The 23274-nt window shown below is 45.4% G+C and overlaps 1 protein-coding gene across 1 annotated transcript in view; it reads right to left on the bottom strand.

Moving 5' to 3' along the window:
* CTNND2 (catenin delta 2) overlaps positions 1–23274 on the bottom strand; it is a 946486-nt gene that overhangs the window by 19497 nt on the left and 903715 nt on the right.

Genomic DNA, 23274 nt, shown 5'->3' with positions numbered 1-23274 from the left:
GGCAACCACTTCAACTCTTTGGCTTTTTCTGTTTCTGATTATATTAGATTTTTAAGGGACTCAATGTTCTATAAAGAATCATTGCAAGCATAAATAGATGGAAGTTAATGAAGAATAAAATTCATACTCATTTCAGTATTTCTGTCTTGTTTATCTAATTCTTATTCCTATTCTGTTTGGCTGGTAGGAAAAAGCCAAGGTGAGAAGTATGCTATTTTAAAAGCTATTATCTAGCGCTTACCTAGCACTACCTTTACCACAAGGCAAAACTTTCTCAACAATCTCATAGGCTGGATACTATTATCCCATTTTAGTCAGCCTTAGACAGTTAATGGGACACCTAAGTCAAACACGAAGCAAGTCAAGAAATATTAACACTGAAATGTGGCACACTTGTAAGTATTTGAAGGGAGACATAAAGCAAGGTTAGGGGATCAAGGAGCGTGGAGTGTGGAGATGCTGGTGTGGCTAGTTTATGGGATATGGTTATGGAATGTGTGTTGCTCTGGGACCACTTAGCATTGCAGCAGGGACCTGGAGGATGATAAGGTGCCAGGTACCGAAGACGCAGGCTGGGGCTTCCAAGCCACGGGAAGAATAGATGGGAACGCGGGTGGACGTGGGCTAAGCGCATGTGAGAGCCACCAGAAGTCCCTGTGGCTGAGGAGCGATCAAGAGGCTCCAGAAAGATAAGAAGCCTTCGGAGTGACTAGAACAGTTTGGGGAGAGCAGGGAGACCAAGGAAGAAACTATCCGTTGGACGAGGGAGACACAACCCTGGCTTGGATAGCAGCAGATGATGGGCAATGGGCAGATATGGCATCTATGTTGGAGGGTTTGCTGATGGCCTGGCTGTTGGGTGTAGGCGAGAGGAGTCAAGCTTTTACCCCAGTGTTCCTGGTATGAACAACAGGGTACTGGAAGTGCTATTTACTGAGACAGGAATACTGGGAGAGAAGTAGCTTTAGGGTGTTGAAACCAACTGCCATTTGGGACAAGTTGGGTAGAGATGCCTGTTGGACATGAAAGAGAGATACAGAATAAACCAGAATCTGCAAATCAGGGTTTCAAGAGCGATTTTAGGGCTGGAGATAAAATTTTGGAGTTGAGCATAGAGATGTTATTTGAAACAAGGAGAATGGATAGAAACGTGAATGCAGATAAAGGAAGAAAACAAGGGACACAGGAATGGGTTCTGGGATACTCTAGTATTTAGAGGGTGTGAGGAGCCTGAGAAGGGACAGAGAGAGCTGGGAGGAGGACCAAGAAGGTATGAGATCAGGCAAGATTAGGAAAGCTCATGGGTAAAGGAGAAGACCAACCGGATGAGAGGCAGGACCAGCAACTGGCCACTGGCCTGGGGAACATGGAAGCCATTATGACTGGGGCAAAAGTACTTTCTTTGGTCAGGTTGGCAAACATCTAACTGGAGTGGGCTCCACAGATAATGAGAATTGATGAAGGAGAAGGGTGAGCTCAGACCACTTTTGACAGAGTTTTATTATTAAGGGGAGTGGGAGAAATGGGGCTTGGAGAGACTTGAGTGACAAGAGGTATTTTCATAGATCACCTGGGAGATACTGAGCATTTCATTCTTTCCTTGGGAGTGACTCAACAGAGAGGAGGAAAGAGCCGGTGATACCACAGAGGAAGCGAGAAGCTGCAGGGAATTTCAGGGAGGAGCGTGGAGAGGATTTGGGAACAATGGGCTCATGCGCCATGGAATAGGAGGAGGACAGCCAGGTTGTGTGGTCACAGATGCAGCAAGGAGGCTGTAGATTTGGTGGCGGGAGGCTAAGGACATTCTCTCATGTTTTCTTGCATGTTCTCTGGGTGGGGTGAGAAGTGAGGTCATCAGCGGAGTGTGAGGAAGAGCTGGAGCTTAGAGAACAAAAGGGAGGAGGGGGACAAAAGAGAGGAAGGAGGGAAGGTGTGTGAAATGGTTCTTAAGGTAAGTGGGGGGCAAGATGACCATGGCCAGGCGGTCTGGAGGCCAGAATGCTGAGAGGCGACTTAAGGCACGTGGCAATGAATTTACAATGAGACCACAGGTTCGCATCGTTCCTATTTTTCTCCAGCCAAATTCAGCTGCCCTGTGGCAGGTGTGGAGTTGATTGAATTGGATGGGGGTGGTCAGGAAGGCAACCTGGAAGGAGACAGGGAGTGCAAACAGAATGTCATGGAAGCCCATGGAATCTACGCCTGGGACAAAGGAAAGTGTAAATGTTGAGGAGATGGAGAATGAAAACTAGTTGGTGGCTGCAGATCCTAAAAGGGTCACAGGCTGCTGGAGTGAGGGTACTTCACAGATGCTGGTTTTTTCCTTGGGGAGGGGCGTGGCAAATGAAACAGCCACCACTTGAGAGGGCAGCAGGGTGGCGGGTGTGGGGAGCGTGTGTTCAGGGATATCCCAGTGTCAGAGCAAGAAGAAGGGGTGGGCAAAGCATACAGGGGATTTTGCTGATAGCAGACCATGGGCTAAAGGGGCAAAGGGATGGGAAGCAGGTGAAAGGAAGGTGGGTTACTGGGGCAGATTACTGGCTATCCTGAATCTTTAAATGCTAATGGTCCAGTAACAACAGATGGCCCAAGAGTCTTGAGCGATGCAGTTGTGGTGACTGAGGTGATGAGGGGTGGAAGGCATAAATCCTCCTCAGAGAAAGGTGGGAGTGTGGCATGGTAGGTAAGGGGCAGGTGTCAGGGTAGAAGAAGAAAATGTCTCCATGGGAATTTGTGCATTTCCCTTAAATCCTCTGTCAAGTGGTGGCAAGGAGAGGGAAGGGGCAGTCTTACAAGAGCACGTGCAGGATGGGAGCTAATTCAAAAGCGTATGCATCCGAGAAAGTGTATTCATGTATGGGAACAATTTGAAAAATTGTTTAAAAAATATATTCCTTTCTTTTGAAAGTAAAGCTCTGTTGACCACAAAAATCCTTGAATATGATCAACAGAGGCAGATCATGTTATGTTTGTTTCACAATTTAGAAGATATACTTTGGGGTTCCACATAGTGGTTCAGGAAATAGCTTTAATCAAAACCTTGGCTTCTTCGGTCATGAAGAAGTCACGATGCTCCACATGTCATTTAAGGTAAATAAAATATTTCCCAATAAGTCTACCAGCTAACATTTTGTATGTTTTAAGACCAAAGGAGGCGCTAGAGAGAAATGTGGCACAGTTCTTGATCTGGTTTGGTTTTACTTGGTGAGACGGCAATGGATTGCTCAACATCTCTTACAACGTCTCTTACAACAAAGCATGTTTTTGCTCAGCAGTTCAGATTCCATGATGCTTAGATGACAACGGGACCACGGAAGTACTTACATCTCAGGAAATACCAGGAAAGCGCATACTGAAACTGCTCACTCAGGAAGAAACTCTTGTAAGGATGCACCAAACAAAAGCTTTCCAATCCCTTGTAAGACCCGATTCTGGGAATGCAAAGGCATGACAGAGATGTGGCCTTGCAGGGAGGCTGTCTGTGGTGAGGGGATTAGCACACACTTGAGGAGGATGAGGAGGATGTTTAGAGGCTCCGAGAAGGCCACCCTGCTTCTGACACTTCTGCACATAGCCCACGACTTGTATGCATGTGAACACAGAAACTTTGAAGGGAGGTCGGAGGAGGGAGCCTAGGGAACAGGGCAGAGTGGAAACCCAGTTAAGGCTCTTGATTAGAGAAGTTTCCTAAGCCACTACAGGAGCAAGGAGGGGTGATCTGGTTACAGCTCATGTCCACCTTCTCTCTCATTCACTGATCCAGAGTGAAGGTGCCGTGACTAAAACATGGAACTCTCACATTGCTACATGCAACCATGCCTAGAAGGGACCCCACAGTTTTAACTCTGATGGTAGGAACTTCCCAATGTCATGGAAAACAGTGTATCAGATGCTAGAGATAAGGGTACAGATCAATCGGTAAGTTCTGTGGAATGATTAATTACCTTGAGAAGAAACCTCATGACCCTCCAGATCTTTGAGTGTATGATTTTTTTTGAAATTGCAAAATCGAACATTTTTTTCTGAAAAAAATTTTTTTTTTTGCTTTCCAAAGAAGAAGGGACATGAAGACATATTTTCTTTGGGAAGTTATTGCTAAGCTGACATTCCTTTTATCCAAATAGCCATGTGTGTATTTCTTATCTAGCCAGCTTGCAATCAATTCATTATTCATTTACTTCCCAGGGCCATTCAGGAAGGCTTGAAGTGGTTTACATAAACACACACAACTTGGGCACATATCTTTTACATCACTTGCCTCTTAGATTACTATTTTTTCTTCTTAACATTTTAACTCCCTGTAGACCAGACGCTTTTTCTTGAATTTTACTCTACCAGGTGCTCGACCACAATCCCTATTCGCATCACCCCTTTGCCTTCTAGGTGTTCGATAAGAAACCTCAATGAAGAAAAACAGAATGAAGGACAGCCACAGCAAATAGGAAAGGGCCATTAATCCTTAATATTGACGATAAAGGACTCTTTCAACGTCTGTCTTTCGCCTCCAGGAGAATGACCGAGAAGTTGTGCCCTTCAGCTCAAGACCCAGCCAAGCTGTCAAAAAGGTGATATGATATCTGTGCCTCAAATTGGTTTTTATTTTTAACACATTAAACTTAAAACTAGAGGTTGTTCAATTGTTCCAAGTAGATAGAGATAGAAACCTGAAAGAGGAGTTCAAAGTCATTGAACTTTAAATTGCCGCCAGGAATAATCTGATTTCTTTATCTTCTCCTTTTACTGTCCTTCTACCAATTGCAGTCTCTGTGTTAAAGTTCCCAGCCTGTTTCTTTATGAAACTGTATTATTCCCCAAAGCTACTATCACCCGTATCGGTACTTTCAATGGTTCAGAGCTCGTGAGAATCCGGGCAACGTTCTTCTTCATGGTCTCGAAACTGGTCTTCACCATATGTGGATCTGGTGGTCACTCCGTTTAGTTCTTACGCATCTTCCCCTTAAGTACTTGGAGGTCTCCAATGTATAGGAATATTAAGTTTAGGACCATCTTGTAGATACCTCCAAGAAGACTATCTGATGGGAGAGACTTCCACTAACAGATTTCAGATGAAGGGACAAAGTGGCTTCCAGATTGGTCTGCATGAGGGTAGTGTAACACACACCTGCTCCCATTTTCTTATTCTGGAAAGTGTGCAGCAGAGGTCAGCACCTGAATCTGTTAGGTCTGTGCACAAAGGCTAGCTAGAGCTCTTTGTCAAGGCTGAAAACTGCTTTTACCTGGGGCCTCTCTGTCACCCGACAGCTGAAATGAGAAGGTCGCCAGGAATCAGCCCTCTCCCCTGGTCTACGTGAGTATCACAATTCCTGGTAATGTCTGCCTCCATTTCTTTTCCATAAACTAAGGGCAAAAATACTCAATCAGCTTGGGGAGGTTTCAAAATAGTAATGCCTGGGTCTTAGGCCCTGAGATTCCCATTTAAATTGTTCTGAGTAGGGCCCGGGCATTGGTATTTTCAAAAGCCCCCTGGGTGATGTAGGGACAGTGACCTGCTGGTTTGAAGTTTCTGTGCACAGGCCGTGGTGACTAATAGGGATTCAGAATACGTTTTCAAGTGTTGAATCCTAGGAGGCCCTGAATGTCTGACTTCCCTGGGGAATGTCAGAAAAGGCCTTCTCAAGGTTGACGTCTACAGGAACAAAAATAGGTCCCAACCTCAGAGCCGAGAGGTGCCACACACACACACGGAACCCCAATCACACCCGATTACCCAGCACCCACCGGCCATGTGATTCAATTTCGCATGTCTGCACCTCGGATCAGGCAGTTCCACAACCTGGCACAGCCCCTTCCCTACCTCTTCCTGACAGATCTTACGTATCCTGCACACTTTGGTGCGAGGTAAAGAGGAGGCAGGGCAGTACCTGTTCATTAAATCACTATTGCTAAATGGATTATGCCTCCCAGATTTGGTGGGGGGGCCTTTAGCATTGCTATTCTAGATTTTTTTGCTTCACTATGAACAAACTACTTTGCGATCCCGCTACGGACCGCCGCGGTCCCGTCTCCCCAGCTGCGAGGTAGGGTCGGGCCTCACTTATTTCTGAAGCCCAGGTCCCTGGGCATAGTACCTGCAACACAGAGAAGCTTAAGAAATAGTAGTTGGACCCAGTGATTTAAGAGGACTGCACTGATTATTGTAAAACAAAATGATAATCAATGACATAGTCTTTACAGCCAGCCTCTATAGTTCTTATACTCCATTGTCCTGTAACAAATGAAGGTTATCAGATCTTTATGATGTTTTTGTTCTAGCTTAGGGCAACCTCATCAGTATCATCTTCTGCCGTCAGTATAGCTGTCTTTTACGACACGCTTACCGCTGGGCTGAAGGCTGTGTTAGTTTATTTAGGTAAAACGGCACTTAAAAAAAAAAAAGGCCTACGGCTTGCCTGCTCCATTTTAGATGGTCATTTCTTCCTCAGCTGCCACTGTTTCAGTGTGAGGTATACAAAACAGCCTCCTCTTTAACCATCTTGTAGATAATTTGAGGCACCATTATACCTGCCACATCTGGCCCCAGATGGGCGCTGATTCCATTCGTGACTCTCAGAGCTTGTACTGAGCCCACCCCATCTCTACTGCCTCCTGCAGCACAGAAAACACCAGCACCTGTCCACGGCACAGACACTCAGTTCTCTGCAAACACAAATGCTCAGGAGAGCCAGGAAGGAAGGGGAGAAGGGAGGACGTGTCATGTTTTCTGTTAGCTTTGCTCCAATTTCCTTTAAGGTTGGGTCCAGAAGCCCATACCTATTCCCGGACTGTGCTTCCCCAGACTGAAGGGATGGTTTTTGAATGGGTCTCCTGTGGGGACATTCCTGGGCGGGGAACACTGGTGCCCAGCATCACTGCCCCAGAAAGTGGGATGCAGGGCACTCCGACAGGAGGTGTGGAGAGCAGTTTGGTAAGATGGAGTGAAGCTGAACCATGGGGGAGTGTTTGAAGATTTATCCCCTGACCCCCCAACTTCCAGGAAACATCCTGTCACCCAGCTGAGCCCCCAACCCCCTGGCCTCCATGCTGAATCAGAGAAGTGATGCAGAAGGACAGAAAGACACTGTTAGATGGAGGGGGAGGAAAAGGATGAGGGAGAGAGGTTATCCCATGTATATACTACAGAGTTTAAACAGATGGTGGAAGGGTAAATATCTCAGGGGCTGTTGAGAGGATCTGGTGATTAGAGAGAGAAAAAGGGCTGGGGCGCCTGGGTGGCCCAGTTGGTTAAGCATCCGACTTCGGCTCAGGTCATGATCTCATGGTTCGTGAGTTCGAGCCCTGTGTCTGGCTCTGCACTGACAGCTCAGAGCCTGGAGCCTGTTTCGGGTTCTGTGTCTCCCTCTCTCTCTCTCTCCCTGCCCCTCCCCTGCTCACACTCTGCCTGTCAGAAATGAATAAACTTTCAAAAAAATTTAAAAAAAAAGAGAGAGCAAAAGTGGTTAGATACCAAATCCTCAGTTACATAGTTCAGGAGATGTGATTAAAGGAAATGGAATTTCACGTGAATTCCCTAGAGGTCTCTGACCTCTGGAAGAAGGAACCCTTTGGAAACTAGACAGCAACAGGTGGAGGATGATGGAGTGAGTGAACACCCATCGAATGGTAAGTTAAATGGCGATGTTCCCATTGACAGCTCCATTTTCAAGGTGATTTTTGGAAGTCTTCTATACTTAGAATTTAGATTTAATAAATCTTTTCTAATGCTAAGTGACATCTCTGACTTGGACAAAAGCTCCAGTCAACAATTAACCTGAAAATGGAGAACAGTTGTTATTTCCACTGAGATAGATGGCAGTGGGAACCCAAGATACATACTAGGACACTGTTAGCCCATCTACGGTCATTGGCGTTTTTCCTCCCTTTTGAAAACAGCTCTGGAACGTCCTTAATCTGATGAGATTTTCTTGGCCTCTAAACAAGGATTTCTCAGTAGGCACACACAGACTATTTGATTCTGAAGTAACAAATACAAGTTTTTTGCGTTAGCTGTCCTTGAAGGCTCTCAGTCCATAAAGCTTGTCAATTCTAATTTGCTTTGAGTGACCTGAGATAGAAAGGAAGTGTGGTAGAAACCCTTTGGGCTTTTAGCAACCCAAGCGCAGTCGCTCATTCAAACTGGAACGCTTACAGCTTGTTTCTTGCACGCACTAACAGGACTTCTTCATCAGGAACCTATTTTTCAGATGAAAGTCAAAACATGAATTGTTGACATCCTTTGAAAAGGCAACCAGCTAAGATATTATGGCTCACTGAGGAAAAACTTGATTGCTCAACATTGTGCCAGTTTTCCAGTCATTTTTAAGTGGAATAAACCCATTAATGTAATCACATGAAGCAGAGAGAGAAGAGGTTCCAAATTAGTGGTAGTTATGCAAACGTACTTCTTATTTCAATGAAAGGTATTTTGTAGAAAAAAAGGGAAGTAGGGTATTCCCGGCGGGCGTGATTGAAGCCCAGGCCAGAGTCTGCATGTCAATGAAATCTCAGCCTCCCTTTGCTGTAATAAAACAAGCTCCCATCTCTTTTTAAGGTAAAGTGTTTGTTAAAGATTCATTAAAACTAATTCCATCAACAATTCGACAACAAAACCTAGTAGAGTTAAATATTTAAACTAAATCTTAGGGGCCAAAAGGGAGTATTTGCAGTTTAATACAGAAATAAATACCACCTGACATACCAGTTGTTTTCATTAGTTTGTTTCAGCTCTGGTGCTTCTAATGGAATTTAATTAAATTGATTTGGCTACTTAAAGGTACAGTAAACACGGAGAAGCTTCTTCTATAGTACAGATTTCCCCCTCTATCCAAAAGTTCACTTGACGCCATTTTTTCCCTTATGAAGGACTTACCTTAGAACCTGTTTTCACTAAATGGAAGAAATCCACAGAGGATTTCTGCTTTTATGAAATGGAAATTGCTGCTTCACTTTACACGATTTCAGTTTACAAAAGGTTTTACAGGAGCACTCTACTTTTGGATAGTGGGGGAAACCCGTACCATCTTTTTTTCAAAGCAAATACCAACTAAATCTATTTCAGGAATTCAATTTACTGACATGGGTCTAATTCTGAAGAATCAAGATGACTGAGAAGACTCAACAGGCTGGAAAGAAATTTATAGAAGTTGGTCAAAGAAAGCGTGCCATTGTTAACGACCAGTAGTTAACTGGTACCAACAGAATACAGGAAAAACGCTCAGAAAATTGAAATAAGACCAGTTCAGTTCTTTTGTTTCCCTGGTGTCCCTTCTGAGGCCTTAAAACAAAGACCTGAGGTGGATGATCTTTAACAATGCCCCCTGCGTTCCAGTTCGTGCTGCAAAATTAATTTCGGGGTGAACTGAAGAAAGTCCAGTGTCTGACAAATTCAAATGTCTCATTTCTAGTGCGCCCCATTCTGACATCTGAAAAGTCAAGTCTTTTACATCTGTACTCATCAGTGATCAGCAAGTTCAAAGCTCAGTCCGGGCCCCAACCTTGATGTCTTCCCATCCCCCCCTACTGAAACGTGCTGCAGACCGTGGACATGGAAGAAGGGTCACTGAACGCGCCCTCTGCTAAGCTTCAGCTCTGGAGTGGGGACACTGCTGGGTTTATTTAACAAACATTAATAAGTGCCTGGCACTGTTCTGGGCACAGGGGCTAGAACAGAGGGAGGTAGCAATGGCTCCTGAGGGGGAGATAGAGGGGAGATGGACATTTAAGACATGATCACATCACATTACTTTTCTGGTAAGAGTCATGAAGAAAAAGTACAAGTAATTATAAGGGTTCTTTACTCGCCTTGGAGGGTTGGGAGAGTCAGGGAGATTTCCTTGAAGAAGTGACCATTAAAATGAGATGGAAATAGATAGGCTTGGTGGGAGAGGAGAAAAGGCATGTTTTGCGGAGGAATGAACCTATGCCCATGCAGTGCAAAAGCCCTGAAGTGGGCACAGCTTTGTGCCTGTAAGGAAGGGCACAGACAGGAACTAGGAGGCCAGAGTAGCTGCAAGTGACTGAGAAGAGGTAGAGGGAGGTGAGCTTGGAGAGACGAGTAAGGCTTTCTCTTGAGAGATACTGGAAGCTACTGATGAGTTTTAAAGCAGGACACTGACAAGGCTAGAACTGGATTTATAAAAGTGTATTCTGAATGCTTAATGGACAACAGGCTGAAGATGGTAAAGGAGATTCCACAAAACCAATCAGGCAGCAACTGGACCAGGACTAGCGGTCCACCATGATGGTGCTGGAGGTAATGATGGGAGAGGTAGCTGGACTTGAGAGATATTTAGAAAATAGACCCTGTAGGGCTTGGTGGAAAGTACAGTGGAGATAAGGAAGAAAGAGGTACCCTGAGATAACTCCCGGACTTCTGAAAAGAACCACCAAGTGGGTGCTCTTTACTGAGATGGGCGACAATGGAAGAAGAGATTTGGGGGAGATATGGAGAGTGGCTTGTTGGATGTGTGGACTGTTAGAGCTTGTGATCTACTGAAGTCGAGATGTCACATGCATTGTGTATATAGGCTTGAGTTTAGGAGTGAAGACCACGTAGAGAAATAAATGTAGATGCCACTGGCATTCAAATGTATTTTTAACACAAGGGAGCAGATGAGCTCATCTATAATAGAAGGAATAGGGAGAAAAGCAAAGATGCCTCAGGGAAGACCAGGGGCCCGCAAAAAAGACTTGAGTGGGAGTGCCTTGGGAGGTCAGAGAAAAACCAGGCAGGAAGGAGTGGGGGCAGAGAAGCCCAGAGGAGATCATGCAAGGGAGGAGGAGATGGTCAGGACTGCTAATCGCTCATCCAAATCCATTTCCTTTTGTTCCTGGACACACACTGAACCCCCATGTTCCAGCTTGCCTTGCAGCTTCCTATGGCTATGTGATGGGGATCTAGCCCATTGAGGGCGGAGGGATGGGGATGTGCCATTGCTAGTATGGTGGCAGGTCTTACAGCCTTACAGACGGTAGGACTCTGACGTTCCGGGCTCCTGAACGTCCACAAAGAGAAAAGCTGATCTGCGCACGTGAACACCTGTCCAGAATGGTTGCAGGAACAGGAAAATAAACTTCTATCAAGTTGTATCATTGGACGTTTAGGTTTGCTTGGCTCAGCTGGAAGCCTTCCCTGATGAACATGGACAGTGGAACTGGTTGAACACTGTGATCAGGAGCAATTTCAAGAGAGGCATGAGGACAGACATCATGTCAGATTTTGGGGGTGAGAGCCTAACACAGAAAGTGAGAAAGCAGGCACGATACATGAACTCCAAACCTTCTAGAAATGTGACTGTGAGGGTGGGAAATGTGAGGACAGGAAGTGATAAGGCAGAAGATGGAGGAGGATGGGCAGGAGAGGACATTTCTTGTTTTTAAGACAGAAGTACAGAGAGAATGTGTCCCCACAGAGGAGGAATGATGATTGGGAGAGGCGGAAGAAACAAGAGGAAAATCAACAGAATAAGGTTCTCACTCAAAGAAGATGTAATAGGAAGCATGGATATTAAGTAAGAAAAACATATTTTGGAATAGGTCTCAAGAAAGAGAAGCATAAAATAAAGCAAGCAAGAAATCACGGCTGAAGTGCCATGGTGTATTTGGAAAAGTTAATCCAATAGGTAGATATTAACTTCTGTATTTCCACTACGTACAACAGAGCTTGGGCTAGAGTAGGGACTCAATAAACATGTGTTGGATGAATGAATGAAGTAACTAGGGCCATTTGCTAATAGGATTATGACGATGGCTCCAAGAGAATCACATGTCGTTAAACAAGAAGGGAGAGATGATGGGGGTGTACAGTACAGACTGGTGCCGAGAAAAAAGCAATTGATGTGTATTTTATATTTTTGATGTTCCCTATTCAGCTTCATCACAGAGGGCTGCTGACAGCCTGTCAGGGGCACCGTGCTACAACAGAACAAGGAGCAACAACAGGAAATGTCTGAGGTGTATCCACACCCCACGACCTCCGCACTTCTTCCCTGGGGTGCAGCCAATATACCTTGCACTGCTCAAGTGACAAGAAGTGTCTGAAAAGTTACTGTCCTTCCTCATTCCCCACTGAACTGGTCTCTCTGCATGGACCAAGGATTCATGGACACGAGACAGTCTTCATAATTGAAGCCAACTGGAAATTATTGTAGGAGGATTTTCAATTTAATGAAAGCACTGGGGGATCTTCTGAAGAATGTGGTTTTTGTAAATACTGGCTACCAATACCAAAAGGCCATTGGTGTTAGCCCACCTCATGTGAATGTGGTGGGGGTAAGCATCTCAGTAGCCTTCTCTTTCATTTTCCCACTTTGCAATAAAATCTCTGTTTTTTGGTTAGCCTCGTTCTCAGCTCCCCTGCAGGGAGGTATGGCCATGTGACTAAGACCTGGGAATACTGAAGCTATGCCCTCCTCTTCTCTCTTCCTCTCCAGCTGCTTGGAATGTGGACACAGTGCTAGCCAATGGTGGAGAATGAACAGAGACGGTGAATACTGATAGAAGGAACCAGAAGCCCTGGTCTGGGAGGTGTGGTGTCAGACCAGGACTGTTACACTCTTATGTGAGACAAAAGACAAAATACGGTCTTCAGGGTTAGCATGTCTCAGGTCCAGAATCTACAAGATCAGGCTGAGAATTCACTAGAGGGCACAGAGCTTGCAAGTGGGGAGAGCTTCCTTGGAGATGGCTGATGGGCTGGGCATTCCCCACTTTCTCTCTTCTGAAGCCTGGGAAGCGAATTACCCATTCGGCATGACCGTGGACTCTCTGGAGGGCCAGGTTTGCAGGGACTGGTGTCTTCAGCAGATACACAGACTCAGCGGCAGAGATGGACTGATCATGGAGCTCCAACAGGTTAGATCCCAGGCCTATCCACTGCCTGAGCCCCTTCCAAGACCTGTCCAGAAATGTATATTCACAAAGCCTACGCTTCTTCTGAATCCAGACTTCCAAAACTACCTATGCTACAGAGGCAGAAAACCTGCACCCACCCTGACTTATGTGCAGTAGAGCAGTGGAATCCTGAGGCTGATGGAGAAATCAGAAGAGTATGGCTGGGGAGGCTAGGCCCAGGCCAGGGGTTCTCAGTTGCGAGGTGGTTCTTCTGAGCAAACCACATCACTGCTCCCATGAGAGAAGGACCAACGACAGGCTAAAACCTCACTGGCCAGGCTGGGCTAGGCTCGCCTCTCTTCTTCCTTCCCTTCCAGAGCCTGGTGGGTGGACGGGGTCGGGACAGGGGAAGGAACAGCTTAGGTGAGAGATAGGAACGGGGAAGAAACTGATCACACTCTTTCTGCTCAAGCAATTAAGGCTCTCATAGACATAAATAACATCATCCCAACTGCTGTCATCCACTAAAAAACAGCAGATAAGGTTCAGCTAATTGCTTAAAGTAAGAAACAAGAATGGCTGTAGACTCACATTAAACTTAGGGAATTTTCTTGTTCCTGATTCAATCCTTTTTCCCTGCCTTTGGTCTCTGGGGTATTTTTGTGGGTTTTGATTTAAAATGTTATGGGTAAAGCCTTGTGGAAGAGTGGAGGCACAGAGGAAACGTTCAGTTTGGGCGCCGCTCTGCAGGATTTCCCGATGTGGACATCCATCCCAGCAATAGCTATAACTTAGTCACTTCTTGTTTAGCAACTGCCATGTGCATCGATTTCCACTTTTGCACAATTGATTTTTGCTTCTCTTCCCATTTGTGCCTTTGTTTTTGGACAGATATCATATGATGAGTGTCTGAGAAGTGTCTCAGAGAGGTCAGGGGACCTCATGAAGACAGACCTTATTTGTCGATATAAACGTCAACAAGCAAACGCCCCGGATTTATGGAGGAGACAGTATCATAGCTGAGTTTAACCTCCGCCTGTTGTTTCTTACCCCAACTTGACATCAAGTGATTTAGAAAAGAAAGAACCTGAGGAGTTCGATTATAAGTCTTGAGGATACTGGGCTTGGGTTGTTCTAGAAACTGGCCGAAGTCCTTATGTCCTTCCAGTCATCTCTTGAAGAATTTTTCCGGCACATTAGAAAGATTAATAAATTCCTTGATAAAATGACAGCTCTACACTCAGTAGCTTAATTTATGTCTATAGAGGATTTACTGCTTTTCCATCAACATCTTAGATACTCGCAAAGCAAAAATCTAATTTTTCAAAATGGCAACATGTGAAGGCCCTTCTTACCGTAAAGCTTAAAGATCAAAATTTTGAAATTTTGACACGCTGTGTTTTTTCTTGACAATATTTCAAACCGCTTTCCAGTTCTCACTGGGATCCAGTACTGATTTAAAATTTTTTTTTCACGTTTATTTATTTGAGAGAGAGAGAGAGATAGAGTGTGAGTGGGGTAGGGGCAGAGAGAGAGGGAGACACAGAATCAAAGCGGGCTCCGGGCTCCGAGCTGTCAGCGCAGAGCCTGACGTGGGCTCGAACTCATGAACCGCGAGTTCAAGACCTGGCCGAAGTTGGACACTTAACCGACTGAGCCACCCACGCGCCCCTCCAGTACTGATTTTTTCAATGTCTAGCAGGTGAGAATGACGAGTCCATGACTCCCGTTTGTGGCAGAGGGACCATGGGCTCGTCTGTGCATTGTGGCCTCCCCAAAGCAGTGAAAAACCACACAAGGGCTGTGTCCACTCTCTCATCCTGTATGTTCTGGACATTGGAGGAAATCTGCAGGCATCCCTCACCCATCTATAATTACTTATTGATTTCTTGTTTTGTGAGTGCAGTGATGGCAAGAGCCAATGAAATGAACACGGCAGCAGTAAGAAAAGGGAGCCCTGTGTGAGACGGGCCGTGAAGGGCATGACTCCAATCCTCCCTAAGCTCATTAGTCACTGGCTGAATGGTGCGCACAACCTGAGAGTCTATCTTCCCGACAATAAAAGGAAGGACATTTAAAGATTCGTTTTATGTTCTGCTTCTCTCATCCCGACGGCAAGAATGAATACAATATCTCTATCCAGAGAAACACGACTTTACTCGGTTTCCGGCACAAACAATTTGGCATTCCGGGAGACACCAGCTCATTGTGAAAGATAACTGATGTTTCTGGGTGGGGGCCACGATAGGAGTACAGCTGCGAGAACACTGGGCAGTGAATGTTAGTGGAAAGAATCAGTCTGGTTTCTAACCCAGATGATTGTCAACACGAGGGCGATTCTGACATCTGATCTGGCTTTGATTTGACTCCTGCATTTATGGACCAGGGATTTTAATTCACTCATGGACAGGTTGAGTGGATGCTGTTCTCTCTGGAGCCCTTTGAGTTTCTTAGAGCAAACTAATAAGGCTCAGTATCATAAGCTAAACACTGTGACCCCCTCCTTGACAATAGGGACTGTTCTCTCCCTTTCCCCAGTCTGTTTTAAGAGCCCATGTTTTCTAAGCAGGAAGTCCAGGCAGAAGCAAAGCAATGCAAGGACAGAGGTACATTTCCCTCATTCCTGATCCTTTTCTTTCTGCGCCCGATACCCAGAGGCATTTTCGCTGCGGTGCCCTGAGCCTCCTGCAACGCTGCTCCATCTCAGGATACATCTGTGCCTCAGAACACGGAGCGGGCCCACTGTGCCTGGAGGGCCATGACTTCTCATTGAGTGATCACCCGAGGAGGGTCCCCCTGGCATCACACGATGGCCTGGGGTGACTGCAGGTTGCCAGTGAAGCTTTTCTTGGAACCCTCTGGGGTCGTCTTTGGGGGCACAGTGGCCTTACCAGCTGAGTGCCGCTGAGACCCAGAGACCAGCACGTGGCCTGGAGGTACAGAGAGACAGAAATGACAAAGAGCTGCGGTGCTGAGCTGGAGATCTAGGAATGAGTCCCGCGCAAGACAGATGCCGTGGCAGGTGGCAGGGAACCTCCTGGCCGGCAACCTGGCCGAGGCGCCAACCGCAACGAAGGGGGGAACACCACCAGCCAGTGAAACTTCCAGGCTTGCTCCTTGGAATCCCTTATTAAGAGGTCATTTTGCCCTAACACGAGCGCGAGCGTGATGACCTCGTTTGCACCTTTACTGACTGAATACTAACGTAGAACCGTTTAACTATGATGGAAGAAAGATTTGGATCCAAAGCCTAAAAACAATGTGCTAAATCTGGTTCACATCTGAGTCCCAGCGATAAGCAAGCCTACATTTTCAGTGACTGCTGGGTACAGAACACTTTAAGGCAAAACAGGCCACGGACATTTTAAAACCCAATCCTGTTACTGAATTTGTGTTCAGGAAGATCCAGCACATTGGTCTTGGACCTAACGCCTCATGAAGACCAATAAAACAATGATCTGTACTGGCTAGGAAGGAGATAAATGCCAATTTTCCATGTCATTAAGCCGAGGGTTGCATACAAAGCCTTCAGACACTGGCAGCCAAGAGGGGAAATCTACAAGCTTGGAGAACAGAGTAATCAAAGTAGTTCAAGTAAACTAAGAACCTCAAGTTTAAAAAAAGTGGAGCCATCTGCTTTATTTTTGCCCGAGGGATAGACTGGATTTATTCATTTTCTTCCTCCCGATTTTCTAGCACATAGTAGTGCAGCCTCTTTCACGCAGTGTTTGCTCATTTTGCGTGTAATTCAGGATTTTGCTCTTTAGGAGTTGGTATTTTTTTAATGTTTATTTATTTTTGAGGAGAGAGAGAGAGAGAGAGAGAGAGAGAGAGAGCATGAGCCGAGGAGGGGCAGAGAGAGAGAGAAGGAGACACGGAATCCGAAGCAAGCTCCAGGCTCTGAGCTGTCAGCACAGAGCCCGATGCGGGGCTCAAACCCATGAACCGTGAGATCATGACTTGAGCCGAAGTCGGACACTTAATCAACTGAGCCACCCAGGCACCCCAGGGGTGATATTTTAATTGTACTAGAGTCAGAGGCAAGTTTCATTGCCATTTCTATTAAGAAATGACTTGTGATATAAGTTCACAATGCAAATCCTCCTACAATTAATATTTGAACCAAGCAAGAAAATTGTTTTCTATGAAAGTACAAATAAATCTGGGGCACTTGGTGGCTCAGTTGGTTAAACATCCAACTCTTGGTTTCAGCTCAGGTCATGATCTCATGGTTTGTGGGACTGAGCCCTGTGCTGGGCTCTGCACTGACAGTGTGGAGCCTGCTTGGGATTCTCCTCCTTCCTCTCCCTCCCCTTCCCCACTCGTGCTTTCTCTCTTCTCTCTCTCAAAATAAATAAACATTTTTTTTAAAGTACAAAAAAATCTTTTTAGATATTAAATATTATGGCACCTTCTGCTGCAACCTTTTTAGCTGTAAGCTCAAACTATTCATAATGCTTAGAAGTTTGAATTAAAAAAATTTTATTCATTCAAATGGAAATACCTTCCAGTTATTTGAAATTATAAGGAATGGCCTTAATTCAGCCCTGGAGAAGAGGTCAGAAGGATTTTTTCAGGGTAGGTGATATAGAAAATGTAGGACAAATGAAGAAGATTAGGTGGGCAAGTGGGGTGGTGGGGCATGGACTGTGGAAGGGCTTTGGAGGGTGGGGAGACAAGGAGGGAAAGTGACCTGGGGACACAGGAGTTCAGTATAGCTCGTGGTTACATGTAGGCAGAAGGCCAGGGGTGAGCTGGGGAGCTAGGCTGAGGCTGCTCCTAAAAGGTCTCGACGCCTGAACTAAGATGTTTGGACTCCATCCTGAGGCAATGGGAGCCACTGGAAGGTATGGCTCCCAAGAGTCACTTAGTCAAAGTTGCTTTCTAGAAAGTCTGCCCTGCTTGCCCTTTGGAGAATGGCCTGGAGAGGAGGCAGCCTGAGGGTGGAGAACCCAGTGACAGGTCTATGGCAATCATCCAGAAGAAAGAAGCCAGCTAGCTGTCTCACGGTCATGACCATAGGAAGAAGCAGACGGAAGCAGAAGCGTGGGGCTTTCTGGTGGGATGGATGCAGACACGTGAAGGAGAGGAGAGAGCCAGCGATGGTTCCTGGGTATGGGCTTAGGTGAGGGAGGATGTAGGATGAGGAGTCAAACCCAGGAGGGTAGGTCAGTTTGAGATCCAGTTTTGTTTGAGGCATCTGAGTAGGTTTTCTGGCAGGTGGCCAGATGTACAGACAGACAGACTCGGAAGAGCCCTACATGCGGGTGGTAACTGAAGCCCAGGAAAGAGTCCAGAGACCAGGAAGAGGCTGTGCATGAGACAAGAAAGATCTAGACACAGGGGTGCCTGGGTGGCTCAGTGGTTAAGTGTCCGACTTCGGCTCAGGCCATGATCTCGCTGTTCATGAGTTCAAGGCCCACATCAGGCTCTGTGCTGATTGGCTTAGAGCCTGGAGCCCGCTTCGGATCCTGTGTCTCCCCTCTCTCTCTCTGCCCCTCCCCTGCTCATGCTCTGAATAAATAAATAAATAAACACTGAAAAAATTTGTTTCAAATAAATTAAAAAAAAAAAAGAAAGAAAGATCTAGACACACACCCGGGGGACATCACATTCAAGCATGAACAAGAAGATGAGCCCAAGAATGATGAAGAAGCAGCAATCAGACAACTTGAGGTGACTTAGGGGACAGTGATGTCATAGGAGTCACCAGAAGAATATTTCTGTGAGTGATGCTGTTTTACGACATCATTTTCAGACTGAAAAACCACAGGATCACAGCAGGGCCCATTATCAGGGAAATGTGGCATGCTATTTACTAAGTCAGGGCTTGAACTCATGTCTTCTTTTGCCGTTCTAGATTCCACCATCCTCTATCTAATGTTAGTCTTCAGTACATGTGACCTGCACACAACACGGGTTGGCACTAAATAAAATAACAGCCTTCACTTCCCTTCTAAAACCATGGCAACTTACATTGTCATTAATGGCCTCCCTGTAAGCCCTGTGTAACCTGGTTTACTTATACCCTTAGAGTGCAAGCTGGGGCACCAGAGAGGCATCTAGGGGCCAGGAGGAGAGAGGGTAGGGAAACCAAGGAGGAAGAGAGCTATGAAAATGTAGAAGCCAATAATGATCATGATGATGATGGTGATGGCCAAATGAAACCCTTGATCCAAACATCCAGCTGCCTGTGAACAGAATGGCAGAGAGCATTTGTCAGCCAAATGGCATGAACAATGAACAATTTTAGAACTCCCATGGGCTTATGACTTTCCAGTTTACAAAGCTCTTTGATGAGTACCGTCCCATTGGGCACAATCAGCGATCCTATCAGGCATGTGTATCTGTGTTTACTGCACGGTTGAGAAACCAAGGGGCGGGGTGGGACTGATAGAGAGATGCCCGCTGTCTCCATCAAAGGATGTGATGGGTCTTTTGACGCCAGACTGGAACACAAAGCAGAAGGCAAGTATCAAGGAGGCCCAGGCCTCCCAAACCTGTAGGGCCATGAGGACATGTCCGGATGCCTAGAGAGAGCATTCCACCAGGTAGAATTGCCACAGACAATTTTAAGAGGTTATCACCTTCTCTGGAGACTCCGCATAGTAAGGGCTGGTGACCAGTTTCAGATAAAGGCTATAAGGACAACACCAGCACACCATGTGAGCATTGGACAGTGAGACCTGGTGAACTGAAGGTCTGTGCGCTGTCCGTCTGCAGGAAGGCACCACAGGGCTGCCCAAAGTCAATTCCTACCTAATAGGCAGGGAGGTCTCAAGGCGCTTGCCATGTCACGCTGCTAGTGAGGGGCAAGCCGCTCCTTGGATCTCTGGCCATGTGATTCTAGGCCTTGTGCTCTTTGTCACTTCACCAGGTAGAAGGATGAGCCTCCCCGGCACTCACTTGCTCTTGAACCTTATGGGCAGGTGAGTGCCCAGCACCAGGGAAGCCCAGTCTCACTCTCTTTCTTCCGTTTTAACTAAATTTGGAGGAATATTCTCATTTTGGGGGTGTCCCTTACAGAAAGGATCCTGACAAACTTGCACGCATGTAGAAAAAAGAGAGAGTCATGCAAAGGTCATGGAAATGTTGATATATTAGAACTGAGCATGTCTGGCCTGGGAAGGCATGACCTCGTGGAGATGGAATGACTAGCTTCAAAAACAGGAAGGCTATCGTAGAGAAGAAAAATGAGACTTTTCAGAATGGCACTGGAGGGGCAGAAGTTGCTGATCAAGAGATTCTTACTTAATGCAAGTAAGAAGTTCTGAATAACCACAGCTACCCTAAAATGGAATAATATGCCTCATTAGACAGTGAATGCACTTGATATTAAATGTATTTGAAACACAGGGAAATGACTACTCTGGAGCTTTTACTGCCTTTCTTCTTCTAGTAAAATAACCACCTTCCTCCTGCCATAAAGTTTAGCGAGGATCACGGCTGCTCACTTTTCCCATCCTGCCTCGTAGCTGGGTGCGGCATGTGACTGAGTTCTTGGTGCGGGGATGTGAGCAGGAGTTCAGCACTTTTTGTATCCTTGCTTACAAGGACCTCACTGGTCCTCAACTTCCCCTCTCTCTCTTCCTGGTGTTTGGAATGAGAGACGGCCGAGCTAGGGAACTTTGCCTATAAAGGCAAGGACAACAAGGCAAAGTACAGCAACAAGATGGCTCCTGGAATCACCTGCTGGCCCTGGGCCACCTGCCTACGGTTCCATGAGTGAGAAGTAGATACCTGTTTAGGTGAGCTTCTGAACACTTTTAAGTCTTTCTGTTAGAACAGCATAGCCTGCATCCCAACCGGTATAACTAGGTTGGGAGATGCCGTACAGACCATTAAGGCATTATATTAAGGGTCTGTAACAATGATTTCTGTAATCGTATAACTCTATGTCTCCCCACCACCCCCAATTTTGTTCCCTTTCTTCTAAAACCAGCTGTCCCGATGGTCCTTACCAGGGTCAAACATAAGCACCCCATTATGTCAGTGACCTCAATTTCCTAAAGTACTGAGGTTGAAGAAGTCCAGAATTCATTGACCTCCAGTTGTCCTTCATGCCTATATCAAGGGTTCATCTCTTTTCCAATACCAACAGCCTCTGTGATGATACAGCGGATAAAGAAGTTTTAAGTTCGTTTGTGGTTATCCAAACTTAAGGACTGGTTAAAAAAAAAAAGAAAAAAGATGGTGTATGAGGCATGCGATAAAATTTCTTCTGCAATTGTTGATTTTCCTTTAGGGAAAAAAGTCCAGGCCTCACTAAGTTGAAGGTTCAGATAATACAACTATGTTTTGGCTCACAATGTGTCAGGGACCCAAACATAATTTTGTATTGGTCAACACACCCAGCCAGAAGAATATTCTGATGTATTAAATGTGTCTCTCTATGTAAAAATTAAAGTCATTGAGCTAATGAAATGAGACCCTGGCCTCTGTGTCTGAGCCCTGGGAGGAAATTAGCCAGTGACAGATGGACCTTTAATTCTGTCTGATAGATATGCCATTTCCATTTCCATTTCTCTCTTTCTACTCATGTTTTCCTCTTACGCATAATGCCTCTATGTCTTACCTCCTAATTTATGCAAACTCCATGAATTCGTCAAGATTTTGCTCTGTACTTTTCTTAGCCCTAGTTCATCCAGTAAATTTGTAGTACATATCACTGAAACTATTGAAGTTACTAGTAATTATTCCAATTTCATTTAAAAAATTTTTTTAATGTTTATTTACTTTTGAGAGACAGAGATAGAGCATGAGCCGGGGAGGGGCAGAGAGAGAGGAGGGAGACACAGAATCCGAAGCAGGCTCCAGGCTCTGAGCCAACAGCACAGAGCCCAATGTGGGGCTCGAACCCACAAACTGTGAGATCATGACCTGAGCCCGAAGCGGATGCTCAACCGACTAAGCCACCCAGGTGCCCATTCCATATTTCATTTTACCCACATTAGCTACTTCCCATGTCTTATGTTTTCTCTGAAACTCTTCTTCCTTTAAGCCTATGATAGATGTTTAATAAACAGATTTGAAGCGTGGAGAATTAAAGATACGGATCAGACATTTTTTTCAATGATATGCAAATTGTCAGGAAGAACAAAAAGGAAATCTATTTCCCCACTGATTAAAAAACAATTCACAAGCATGAATGAATCTGGTCTTCTCACCAAAGGAGTTTTCAAAAGAAAAGCTTTTGTGAACGGTGAGCTCTGCTATTATTGATATGAGCATAAAGGTCCTCATTCATTTCACACAACCGCATAATTTGGAAATTATAAGACGGCTCTTCTCCACCTTTTAAATCATGGGTCAACTGAAAACATCACCACGGGTCAACTGAAAACATTGGCATCGTTTCTCCAGCTCATCCTCCTTGAATGTCCTCACGCGAAACAACATTTTAAATCATCTTTAGCTCTTGATTTTTAGCTCCATTAAATTCCTGTCCAACCACGTTTTTCTCCTTCATGAAAATTAAAAGACAATTACACTTTCTGGACTGTACTACCGACACAGAAAGAACTAAGATGGCAAACTTATACTAGTATTCAACAAATAACTTGTAGAGTCTCTAAAAGCAGTTCCCCTTCGATGCACATAAGTAGGGGAAGGTGTATTTCAGCAAACAAATGTTCAGGATCTAAGGGAAAGTGGAGTTATTTGAGGCAGTAATATTTCATCAAGCTTCCGGAGCCACCGATTCAGAACGACCAGCTCCCTTCTAATTGATAGCGTGTTCTTCATGCCAAGCTGCCTGTTCAGCTGAAGGATCCTGCCCTGGGAGAGAATTCAGTTGGCTCCTGGAGGAGTCCAGGAAGGAACGAAGTAGGGATCTGGGATGTGAATTTCAAGCAAAACAAAACGTAACCCAAAACATTTGAGAGAAGGGCTTACGCTAACGTGTCAAATATTTAGAAAAGAATATAATTAATCTACAACACTCCCCTAACACTGCGTTTTGCCATCTAGGTTTCAACTTAAACACACTTGCTCTTAGCAAATAGGAAAATCTTGAAAGAGAAATATATAGGCTAAACTTTGTAAACTCGAAGTGCAAAGTAATGAGAGCATAAGGGAGATAGAAAGACCTTGGGGTAAATCTACACACAGGCTCCAACTTAGCAGAACCAGTTATTAAATATTTACTCTTTTCCCACTGGCTTAGAAAAATTTCCCGCTGGCAAGATGGGTCTTGCTCTCTGTGATGTGACCTCTTGCTGCAGCCCCACATTCCCAACCCAAGAATGGCAGGCTAGGGGATGAAGGCAGCAGTGACGTTGGCTCCTCCTTCTTCTCATGCCGGTGGCCAGAGGGTGTAGGAGGTACTCTCAGCAGTTGTTGAGGAAGCCCATGCCCCCCACCCCAGTCCTGTTTAAGCTTTCTGAATCCCTACAGAGATCGATGCCTACACTATTCTTCCTGCGGATTAACGATGGTCTCTTCCCC

Source organism: Lynx canadensis, chromosome A1 (assembly GCF_007474595.2).
Source record: "Lynx canadensis isolate LIC74 chromosome A1, mLynCan4.pri.v2, whole genome shotgun sequence".
NCBI lineage: Eukaryota > Metazoa > Chordata > Mammalia > Carnivora > Felidae > Lynx > Lynx canadensis.
This window is presented reverse-complemented; position numbering and strand designations above follow the sequence as displayed.